Here is a 10,977-nt window from a genome sequence, read left to right as displayed (position 1 = left end):
AGATGATATTTTAAAACTGATAAAAATGTAGAAAACACGTTTCTCACTTAGAAATTTTAGATGGGATGGTGTATTACTAGTTGCAGTGCTGAACTCACCATGGTGCCATTCAGTTACATGATTGGCCAGTGGTTTAATGGATAACGCGTCTGATTTTGCATCATGAGATTGTGGGTTCGACTTCTACCGGGTTCGTGTGATTTTAAATCAGACTACTCAGAAATAGATGTCCATTATGTGAATGAACCACACCTGAAAGCAAACGTTGGTCGGGTTTCCTTCTTTCCAGCATGAAATAGCAAATCGTTACAAAAAGCACCAGCTAATGTCCAATAGCGTTAGTCATTTTAATTAACATGAATATACTGTAAGGTCTTGGTACATGGGAGTGGATTTCATCCACAATTTAAAAAAGGGCAAATTATATTTACAGGCTTCAGACACTTTTTAATACAAAAGTGACCTAAAACTCTGTAACTTTCAGGTTTGTTTGAACCTGTAATGAAAAAGGGGCCTGAAACTTCCATTCTGTGATGTAACTGTCTCTAAAGTCGGATGTGATGTTTCACGGATGTGCAGTGTGCCTTTTCTCTTGTCGTGTTCAAAATGACTTGCTGTGTAATTTCCTGAATGCGTGTCCTGTACTGCTCTGTTATTTCATTTAGATTATCTATGTGGTGTACAGATAAAATCAAACTGCATGGTCTAATTTCCAGGTTCGGCACCAGCTGAACCTGAACATACATCAGCCGATCTCGACATGATTTGAGCACACAACCTTTTGATGTGGTATCAGATGCACTACTGTTGCACCACGAGGTCACTCCCCATAAGGGCTTTTAATTCCCGCAAGGAGAAAAATCAGCGTCCCTGAAAAAGATTTTTTTTTTTCATTCTCTCCTGTGAGAAGCGCCGCTCTTCCAACGAGGGTCTCTTCTTCCCAGACCACAGATTATTCTTCCTGTCCGGCTCTCACACAGAGAGCAGACACACTGTCTCCACTAATGTGTTTACTACATCTATAGATCTGACCCCCTTACAGCCCTGATATTCCTGGACAGGATCCCATATTGAGCAGTATTTCTCGCGTTCTGAACTTACAGTGTGTACACAATGTACTTTATACACAAAGTAAGTGTTTTCGTAACTCTTGGATGTTTTGTGAAAATGTTACTGGCATGCCAAAATCGCCCCCTCAACTGAACAGTCCCACCCACCTCAGTTTTGGATAAAAGGTTTGGATAAAAAGTTTTTGAACACTTTCACTTACTTAACTTGAGCCGTAAAAAATAGTTGTACTTTGTCAATGGTCAGATAACTACACTAACCCCGAATTCACAGTTACTACATCAGACTGTTTGATGTGCAGGAGGGCTATCCATCCAGGAACAGCACGTTACATAGTGTCTATGTTTTTGGGTGTCAACATTATTATGACCTTATTTGCTCAGGTGGACCAATGCCTTGCAGTAGTTTATCCTCATACTTACAATCGTTATATAACTAGGACTGTAGTTATAGAAGTTTGTACTTTCTGTTGGTTTTACAATGATTTCTTAATGATTCAGAACCTCGTTACCGTTGATGTTGTTGCAAAAATGAACACATATGGTTGATGCTCCAGGAAAAAATAATCACGTGAGTTCTGATGAACGTGGAACTGTTCTTCATCACTAAATACCAGATTGCTTGTCGTTATCTTCTAACATGAAATACTAATCAGTGGCATGCTTGTGAGAATTCACTTGGATGGTTGTAATGGCTCCGTTTAAACCGAAATATCACTGCCCCCCTCAGGATTTCAGACCCCCCCCTCCCTACAGATCATTCCCCTGGCGCCAGTCCTGGGTATAATGATGAACATAGCTGCCTTGCAAGCAGTGAATCCAGGTGTGATTCCCACCTGACCCATCGACAAACCTTTTCCAATGAATCTTTGATCAATTTAAAAAAAGTCTTGAAGCTGGTAGGCTAGGGAAGAAGCACTGTTTGAGTGCACTGAGGAAAATGTGCTACTGTGCTGTGCTGCTCCAGTAGCGCAATTTGTCAGGTTGTGGTGCTTTTATAGTGGAGTTATGCTGAGGTTGTGAGTTCACTTATCACAGGGAATAGTTTCTGTTTTCAGCCGCAGAAACTTGCTGTTTAATTTAAGGCAGTTCTTGTGTTACTTTTTCCGCTCGATGGAGCTGTATTAATGCAGGCACACCTGCTTCCACGTACACGAGGGTAATTTTCCTCTTCCACCTACAATTTCAACATTTACCTTGGGAGATGTCAAACCACAGAGCCTGTGCTGCGTGTCAGTGCCGGCTTATTGGACACCCCGTTGAACATAAAAAGCATATTGAGCTCCTTGGACATAAGCCATTTCTCGTCACTTGCTCAGCGAGCAGGCTCAGCGCACACTGAATGCAGGTGTCTCAGAGCAATTGAGATGTGTCCAAGTGGCTGTAAAAGGGATATATATGATGCCAGTGCTGTGGCTTAGTTCTCCAACGGCAGGTGTAGCGGCACGCCGGTTGGAGTATTCTCGGTCGCATTTAATGGCAACGTCAGCTCAAAGATTTGGTTCAAACCACCAAATGGAGACGGGTGTGCAGACAAGCTGACCCTGCTGATGTGGGATTAACACTAGGATGAGTGAGTGCTGTGGCTTAGGTGGTTAAAGCGCCTGCCTTGTAAACAGATGATCCTGGGTTGAATCCTAGTGGTGCCATTCTTCCTGTCTTGCTGCACAGTTTATCATTATGGACGGCAACATGCTTCTACATTAAATGTAATGGAAGTGTTCATTTAATTTTTGGAACAACTTTTTAAAAAAAAATCCATACAAATTGCAAAAGATAAAATAGTCATCTTTCTTGTCGGTGCAGAGGAATTACTGCCAGCTGGCCAAGAAATGAAACGATTTTTTTGTCTTTAGCCAAAAACCTGTGAATGTAGAAAAAAGGTGACGTGCGTTAGTTTCTATGGCACAATCAGTCATCGTATCCTTCAGTAAAACATAACGTTGGTAAATCAAAAGTCCCCACAGACGCATTTCAAATTAATCTGACCTCAACACCGTCTCCCCTAAATGTGATGGGGTTTCTTTGGATGTCCTTAAGCATCCTGATAGTTGCAGAGATTTCAAACTTTTGGCACAAGTCAAACTCCAAGAAGTTAATAGTTGAGCGCCTAAGTCAATATCACCTGGAATGTGACTATGTAAACTTAAATAGTATTCAAAATATTGCAATTTTGTTGTAGTTTAAAAAGATATTTTAGCTGGGGATTCTCAAATGATGAGGGTAGAAAAGAGAACCATTCGACACCATCAGGAATGCTTAACGTGTGATAAAAGTGTTTTTTTAATCACAAAGTGAAAATAGTGAATTTGTCTTTCATTTAGACGTTCATCAAAAGCTCTTTAAACGATGAAGGAGAGGTTTGTGTTCCGAATTCTCTTCGTGTCTCATTGTCTTGCTTTGATTTTTAAAATGTACACTGTTGACTATTCACTCTTCCTAACACAATTAAAGAGCCGAGTTTAGTTCAGAGGTAAAGCATCTCATGCATCGTATGAAGCTCTGTTTTCTATCACCAGCGTCTCCACTCTGGATTTCTTTTTAAGTGCGATATCTTTTCTGTGATTTCTTTCGTTTGAATACCCTCATGTGTGATGTAAGAGAAAACCGGCTCAGGGACGCCAAATATGTAACGTTGTGGCTCTCTGAAGGCACCAGTTCTGTAGGGTTTGGGCATTTACTGTGACAATTATTAATTGTAGCAGTAAATCACAAAGTTGTTTCTTTTGATGGCTTTAGAACCCAACCATGCGACATAACTCAAACAATGCACACACACAGGTACTAATACACGAGGATACATTTATTAATACATAGAATATGCATATAAACCTAACAGATCTTATCGAGAGGGTTATCAGAATACAAAAGATATATATTCATTCAGTTACGAAGAGTTACACATCAAGAGGACATACGTGCAGTATATCATTCATTTAGACCGTTTCGTAAATGAACTTGGTTATAACTTCTACATTAGATACTCAAAACAAGTACATAACTCTTAGGAATTAAATTGATATCAACTGGTTTGGATAACAATTGAATTCTCGAGCTGTAATGCATTGAAGTTGAATACTCATCCAATTTCTTTGGGGATTCATATCTCCTGCAGGCTCAAAGAAACAGTTGCAGGCTGTTGCTGTCCAATCCGCGCTCTCTGGCTCGGTGCCAGGCTGTGCTGTGCGGCTTGCGACGGTGCGCTGCTGATGCTCACTGACCGGCTAGTTAGTGTTGGCTTTAACTAGCAAAGTTTTCGCACAGGAGAAAAGATGACTGTGGGTCCCAGCAAGTCAGGAAGAGGACCGGTTCGGTCCTGATGAAGAGCTAGTTCTGAATAGTGATTCAGCTGTCCACAGTTCCGACCTGTTCACGAGGCCTGCTGCTGGCGCTAACCTCGGGTGGATCCTCTGGTTATTCTCTGGAAACCTCCGCTCTAGACTCTTAGAACAAAGGAAAGTTCTGGCACTCGGACACACTGGCCGTTCCGTGGTTGTCCGGGCTGAGTCTCAGGATGGTCAGGAGGCGCGCTGCGAGAATGTCCTGCCCTTGGGAGCCTTCTGCTCCTGGGCCGTCCTGCCCTGGAATTCTCCTTTGAATTCCCTTTAGAATAGTCCACAGAATCCTCTCCAGAATCCCTCTGAATCTCGTTTTTACCTGGAGGAACTTCAGCTCGTTGATTGGCTGAAAGTTCCATGGGCATCAGAGTCCCACGTGGGTTATTCAGCCCTACCAGTCCCTGATTGGTTGATCAAGGTGAGATATGAGTCATTTACTCCTGACACCTAGAAATGCAGTCCAGATGTCCATCTGGCACTCCCTAGACAGATAGGCGCCAATGGATGACCATTGATCATGATAGCCAGGCTTAGCTAAGTGCATCCCCCTTTGGGAGCTGTCCTAGGACCTTAAATCACCCTGCACTAATGGTCTCTCTGTGGCTGCACCACAGAGATGAACAGAGAAATGGGGCCTCATTTGGGAAGCTCAGAAACACTTAATTCTGCCTTATTATTAAGCCTCGCCGCTACAGTGAATTTCAGCGTTTTAAAGAGATGTAATTTTTAAAACAGACAAAATGAAAGACTTATTAACTAAATACACATAGAAAACCTGCACCTAATTGAGAAAATTTGGACTGGGGCGATGTATTATTGTAGCGGCGCAAGCTCACAGTGGTGCACTTGAGGAATGCGGTACAAGGGCCAGTGGTGCATTGGATAACGCATCTGATTATGGATCAGGAGACTGTAGGATCGTAATGCTCTTAAACCCAGTACCATAACCGCAGTGTGTTCAGTCCTACACAACCTTTCTATCGACTGAATAAACCTCCTGTTCCATCTCCATCTTCTTCCCACACATTCCGGCTATTTCACCACCGTTACTGTTGGACCACAGTCACAGATACGTAAGGGACACTATTCTGAAGAACCATCTTAAATAAATAACGTTGCAAAAGGTAACAATAAGGGTTTCTTAACGTAACCTTACATCTGGCCATACAATACAATTTCTGTACCCTCAAATAAAAAAAAATTGTACTGCTTTCTCCTGAGAAGTGTAGTGTCAAATACAAGTGTAGTGTCAAATCACAATAAATAATATATCAAATATACTAAATTAACACCCAGATATGACAGATGTGACAACACACAGCTATGACAGAACACATTGAAGACTTAAGCCCTTTAAATTTTTATTTCCTTAATTTCCATTCTCTTCCCTACCCAGGATAACTGAAAACTAACTGTAATAAAGACTGTATATGCATTACTTGTAATACAGCTATTAATAAAGATATACATGGAACCTAATTATTCATAAATAACACTTGTATTACTAAAAATGTGTTATGATAACATTCATTGTGAATATTTGTGGTGTCTGGAAAGCAATTTTGGTTAAATATAATAATAATTTTCAAGCAAGTGGTGCATAAGCTTGTTAATTAATGAGTACATTATTTCCATTACATTCAAGACAGTTCTAATGTGATCAATTGTTCTGCTTAGTCCGCTACCGAGTTGCTTAAAACCTATGAAGAGGTGGTTTAAGCTAGACTCCTAATGCAGTAACATCTAATGGGCAGCAGCTGTTTTAGGTTTGTTGCAATCGAGAACAGGTTTAGTACAGAGCTGCTGACAAATTTCAGCGGAGTTTATTGTATATAAGTTTATTGCAATTGACCCATTGTAGCTACCAATCAGCAGCAAGGAAAAACAAACTTCACTTGTGCCTTTTAAAAAAAGGGAAACAGAGTAGTAGTTTATGTGGTAATTTCAGGTACTGTACAATGTAAGAACTAAAGTTAACTACTCCCATAGTAATGCGTGGGGTCCTATCAATAGAAAAAAAAATGTTGTAACCCAAAAAAACAACAAACACAAAACGAGAATCTTCCAGGAACCTAGGTAAATCCCTGTAGTAGTCTAACAACTATGAAAAAAAAAACCAAACGCAACACCTTCAAAAGAAAAAGAACATTAAAAACAAATCTGGGGAACAACAAAAACACAGAATCTAATGTGAGAGCTTTTTCAAGTCTTCAGTGCTCCTCTCATCTCAGTAGACCTCTCTCATATATTTGTGTACAGGTCAGTTGGAGGTACACAGCTGATGGTAATTTTAGTAGGGAGCTGCGTCAAGGTTTATTCCATGCTGAAAAGAGAAGGAAACATAATGTTTCAGCTGTGGAGCCTTCTTTGATTGTGACTCAAAATAAACCTTTACTTGTTCATTTGATGTTAGTTTATCTCCATCAAATACCTAAGAGTATCTAAACTCGACAGTTGCTTTCAGTAGCTGAAAACACTGCTCCAGGTGAGGCTTGAACTCACAACCCCAGCATAACTCCGCTGTGCACTGTTGTATAAGTACCACGCGCTGATTGATTGCGCCACTGGAGCTATGCAAGTTGTGATCCTTATACAGACTGACGCTGCAGAAACACAGGGTGAAAACAGTTTCGGTTGTGGATCCATCTCCACATGGGGAACACTAAAATAGCAAGGAAAATACAAGAAAAGAAACTGAAAGAATTGTGCTAACAGCAAATGGGGACGGAGGGAGGTGGTCGAACAAGTAAATAAGCCTGGCAGATTATTTGTAGCGACATTTTTTGAGTCAATCAGCACACTGATTTCTCTTCATGTACCTTAAACTGTGCAGTTTGTATTTTCGTTGTAGATAGGTTTCTTCAGAAGTCCAGTAAATTGACGATAATGGAGAACTAGCTGACACACCCCGTCGTGAAGACCCTCTGTAAGGTGATTACACGTTTCATTTTCAAGTCGCCTCCTTTACACGCAATTGCAGCTCCGACACTGAGAGAAAGCATGAGAAATGGCAGTACAGGCTCGATGGCTTCACATCTCCTATCAATCACATAAAATTGCAGTAAAGCGCTCTAAATATGACTCTGAAGTACTGGGAAAGATGATTATTTTGAGCGTGCCTCCCAGGGTCTGCTACAAGGCTGAAGTTGGCTTCTTATTCGCGTTTTTCGTTCCGCCTTAAATGCTGCTGCTGTGATGTTATGTCGCCTTTCGCCTGTAGATGGCTCTATTCGATCAGTACTAATTCGGCTGGAAAACTGTAGACATCCTCAGTGAAAGGGAATATCCAAATAAATAGCGACTGTCCAAATTATATTTTTGTATGGAATATATTTTAGAAAATCGCAAACCAATTTTAAAAACTCACCATAACATGGACTTGCACTGGGAAAAAGGTGATTGTGCTTTCTGCTTATTGCTACGGCCCTCCCCCCTGATTATAAAAACGTCTCACAATTCTGACACCGAGGTGTGAGAGACAATGTAATAGACTTTCAAAATCCTGAAGTACAAGACATTTTAATGCACCATTTTTCAAATATGACCCTCTGATCTTGGCTTGTCAGAATACATTGCGAAAAAGTATGGCACGAATTGCAATGGCACAAATTGTTGAGAATATCACTGACCTTGCCGATATTTGCAGGGGATATGAGTGTTTTGCGCACGTTGAACTACAGCACGTAAGAATTGAGCTTCTTAGTCAATATCACCGGGGAATGTCCAATAATGACGAACATCTGTAGCTTCAAGGAAACTTCGACTCGCACATGGAGTTTTATCTTCGAATGGAGGGTGGGAGAATTCATTTATACTCTCGTTGCTCATTAGCTAAACTATTTTAAAAATATGACGCAGATTTGTTCGAGAAACTTGTAATCGTCTTAAAGAGAGTCTTCTTGAAGACGTGCACCAGGTAGCTCTCCACTGTTAATTGACAGGACTTTAGAATAAACTGTTCTCATACAAATTACTGTTTGTTCAAACATACAAATTACACATCTTAAGGAACATGAAGAGAAATCTGTGTACTAAATAACATAAAACTGTCGCTGCAAATTATCGCCAAGCTGTTTTACGTGTCCTAACACCTCTTTCTTTCCTATTTTGCAGCGAGCACAATTCTTTCTGTTTCTTCGTCGCTATTTTACTGTCTCTTCCCCCATGTGCAGATGGATCCACAGCCGAAACTTGAGGTCGGTTCCTATTACTCTGTCTGATTGAAAGAGCTGTATTAAAGGCACTCCCATCTCTGCAGGAAAGTTATTGCTGCTCTCAACACAATATACTGCAGACAAATATAGCGATACTGTCACGTGTTCCTGCTGTCAGTCTATTATGTCATGTTCATCCACACCCAGAAACATTACTGCTGTAGCACCAGAGTTATATAGGCGCAGTCCAAAGAGCAAGAATCTCTTAATCTCAGAACTGTGGGTTCAGCCCCCACATTGGGTCCCTCTGTGTCAATTTGATCCCGCCAATCCTCCTAGCATGACCTGATGGCGTAACAGTGATACCCAGTACCCAGCGTAATTCAGCTTTCTTTCCACTTGATTCAGATTTTGATCTGAAATCATCGGCCGAACAAGAGTTTGTCTAAATCGAGGGAGATTTGCTCACAAGCAAGTATTAAACACTTCAGGATTATCTGTTCGAATACCACACTTTGTCAAAACACTGCCGCTTCTTAAGCTAATAAGTAATGGTTTTTGAGCACGCATTGTATTGTTAATGCTTATATTAAAAAAGCATAAATTCACATAATGGAATTTGGACTGAACAAAGTAGTCCAGCCCCTTTACAACATTACATACCCACTGATTAAAGCTTAAAACTACAGCAGCAGGAGTAACAATAATGGCAACAACATGTTTGGAGTTCGGCATTTCATTTATACTGCGGAAACATCGTATCGGAATGAACTGCCGAGATAAAAGAGCATTTGCGGCTTCAGATCGTTTTTACAGAGCATTGCGTTGTTCTGTTCATGCTGACTACACGCTTTAAATTTGTCATTTACTGCAAGCGTTGCTTTTCCAGGTTTTTCTGAAATTCCTCGCATTTGAGCCAGCACTAAAATATTTCATTCCCGTCGCTGAATACATCGTGGAAACGGTATTTGCAACGGAATGCTGTCACACATGAAATCTTTTTGTTATTCGGTTCTGAAGTTTGAAAATGAAAATAAAACGGGGGTCACTTCATAGGCTTGAAAGAAATCCAAGCAGCATAAAAACCAGCGAACTCTCACAAATTGCATTGTGCTGCACCTTTCTTCTGCTGCTTTTATAAATCTGCCTTAAACATTTGAATGCATACCTTACTGCTGCTAATCACATTCACGTGCTTACGAAGCTTTTTTCTGTCCGTTATGTTTTTCCAAAGCGGTTTCTCCGTTTTCCTTGTACTGTGATTGTCAGCGAGCACAACAAGACTGAAATAGTGTAAAGGCAGGTAAAAAAGACAAGGTAAAACGCCTGACTGTCGGGAGTGGGATTTGAACCCGTGCTTCTATTTGGAGAGCGGAACACAAAGATTGAAAGACACAAAACTGTGAATTTGCTGTTTTAAACCGCTCCACTATCCTGAAGAAATGGGTGCTGATTGTACCAGTTGCATCCGATTTTCTGTAACTTTAGGACGATTGATACGACTGGACGAACACAATTTGTGGCGTTTAGCATGACATGGAAAACGGTACCAGAGCATTCGGGTCCGGAGTACCAGACTCAGAAACAGTTTTTACCCCCGCACTATCAAACTATTAAACTCCCAGCCTCTCTCACTCTCACCTCACCTCTCACCTATGATCTGAACCTCACAGTGCCTTCTTTCTTACCAAAAACCCAAACACATTGAAAATCTACCTCTACCATACATGTCAAAAGTTCACTCCCCATAATTTCTATCCCTTTATTTCATTCTTTTGATGCATGTTTTTGCACATAACCTGTTACCTTTTTGTTGTTTTGCACACTGCCTGTTGTTGTTTTTTGCACATCGGCTGTTGTCTCTGTCTCTGTGTTTTTTTCTTTGTACTACTTATGTCCGAGAGCTAGCTAAATAGCATTTCGTTATAATATATACCTGTATATGAGTATAATGACAATAAACTTGAATTTGAACTTGAACTTGACATAGTCTTGCAGGCAGTATATTATTTTATCGTTTACTCGTTAAAAAAACACGGTCTTCTCGTTCCAAAGTCAGATTTTTAGTGCTTTCGAACGTCACTTCCAACCTGGACTGACAGCTCACCCGATCTGTTTGTGATCAGACCATGGGGGGGTTTACCAAGCGCACGTTCCTTCCCAGTGCTGAGGCGATCATTCGGAAGATGGGTGTGAAGAGAGACAAGCTTTGTCGACTAAAAAACAAGGCAGGATATGCAAGAATAGTAATCACTGGCGACAGTTATGTTCTTTTACTATTGAGACTCCTACATTACGAGTTCTTTGAAGACATTGAAACTGAAGGAAAGCGGCGACAAATGAAACAGGCACGGGTGGGGATTGAACCGACGGTCTTCAGTTAACGAGACAGACGCCTTACCACTTGGCCACCGCGCC

The 10,977-nt window shown here is 40.9% G+C and overlaps 1 non-coding gene across 1 annotated transcript; it reads right to left on the bottom strand.

Moving 5' to 3' along the window:
- Nucleotides 1-10,905: 10,905 nt before the first annotated feature.
- On the bottom strand, nucleotides 10,906-10,977 carry trnat-cgu (transfer RNA threonine (anticodon CGU)). The gene has a single exon. It is a non-coding gene; the product is annotated as a tRNA-Thr (tRNA).

This window comes from Atractosteus spatula, unplaced genomic scaffold, assembly GCF_055471065.1.
Source record: "Atractosteus spatula isolate fAtrSpa1 unplaced genomic scaffold, fAtrSpa1.hap1 Scaffold_83, whole genome shotgun sequence".
Lineage (NCBI taxonomy): Eukaryota > Metazoa > Chordata > Actinopteri > Semionotiformes > Lepisosteidae > Atractosteus > Atractosteus spatula.
The sequence above is the reverse complement of the archived record's forward strand: the minus strand, read 5'-3'. Positions and strand labels throughout refer to the sequence as shown.